We start from the raw sequence: 1,605 nt of genomic DNA on the forward strand, positions 1-1,605 counted from the left end.
GTTTGGCTTCTTGTTTTATTTAATTAATGACAGGCCTTTCTGGCAAATAAAATAATTGATAAAGGAATGATTCCAAATGAATACCTGTATATCACGGATCCACAGTTAAAGCAATCTCTATTGCACTCCACACTGCTCTTTCTCACCTGACCAAAAGGAACACCTATGTGAGAATGCTATTCATTGACTACAGCTCAGTGTTCAACACCATAGTGCACTCACAGCTCATCATTAAACTAAGGATCCTGGGATTAAACACCTACCTCTGCAATTGGACCCTGGACTTTCTGAAGGGCCGCCCCCAGGTGGTGAGGGTAGGCAAAAACACAAACACCATGCTGAACCTCAACACGTGCCCCTCAGGCGTGCCTGCTTAGTTTCCTCCTGCACTCCCTGTTCACCCATAACTGTGTGGCCACGCACGACTCAAACATTTTCATTAAGTTAGCCGATGACACAAAGGATCGTGGTAGGCCTGATCACTGACGACGATGAGACAGTCTACAGGGAGGAGGTCAGAGACCTGGCAGTGTGGTGCCAGGACCACAACCTCTCCTTCAACGTCAGCAAGACAAAGGAGCTGATAATGGACTACAGGAAATGGAGGGCTGAGGAACGCCCCTATTCACATCGACGGGGCTGTAGTGGAGCGGGTCGAGCGATTCAAGTTCCTTGGTGTTCACACATGACATAGTCCAAACACACCAATACAGTCGTGAAGAGGGCACGACAACTCCCCTTCCCCCTCAGGAGGCTGAAAAGATTTGGCAAAAAGTTCTACAGCTGCACCATTGAGAGTATCTTGACTGGCTGCATCACCGCTTATTATGGCAACTGCTTGGCATCTGACTTGTAAGGTGCTTACAGAGAGTACATCACTGGGGCCAAGCTTCCTGCCATCCAGGACCTCTATACCAGGCAGTGTCAGAGGAAGGCCCTAAAAATTGTCAAAGGCTCCAGCCACTCTAGTCATAGACTGTTCTCTCTGCTACCACATGGCAAGCGATACCAGAGCGCCAAGTCTAGGTCCAAGAGGCTTCTAAACACATTCTACCCCCAAGCCATAAGACTCCTGTACATCTTGTCAAATGGCTACCCAGAATATTTGCATTGCCCCTCCCCTATCCACACCACTGCCACTCTCTGTTGTCATCTATGCATAGTCACTTTAATTAACTCTACCTACATGTACATACTACCTCAACTAACCGGTGCCCCCGCACATTGTCTCTGTACCGGCACCCCCTTGTATATATTGTTATTTTTTTACTGCTGCTCTTTAATTTCTTGTTACTTTTATCTCTTATTCTTATCTGTATTTTTTTAACTGCACTGTTGGTTAGGGGCTTGTAAGTAAGCATTTCACTGTAAGGTGAACCTGTTGTATTCGGCGCAAGTAACTAATAACATTTGATTTGATTTGACACCAGATAAGACATGAGAATTTCACCAGATAGGACAGACTGGCCCTAGCCCCCCCGGCACATAGACTATTGCAGCATAGAAACACGAGGCTGACATCACCAAGAGGTAGAATATATACAGTAGAGAAAACAATAGTGGTCCTAAAACTGAACCTTGAGGAACACTGAAACGTACCCTTAA

Source organism: Oncorhynchus gorbuscha, linkage group LG21 (assembly GCF_021184085.1).
Source record: "Oncorhynchus gorbuscha isolate QuinsamMale2020 ecotype Even-year linkage group LG21, OgorEven_v1.0, whole genome shotgun sequence".
NCBI lineage: Eukaryota > Metazoa > Chordata > Actinopteri > Salmoniformes > Salmonidae > Oncorhynchus > Oncorhynchus gorbuscha.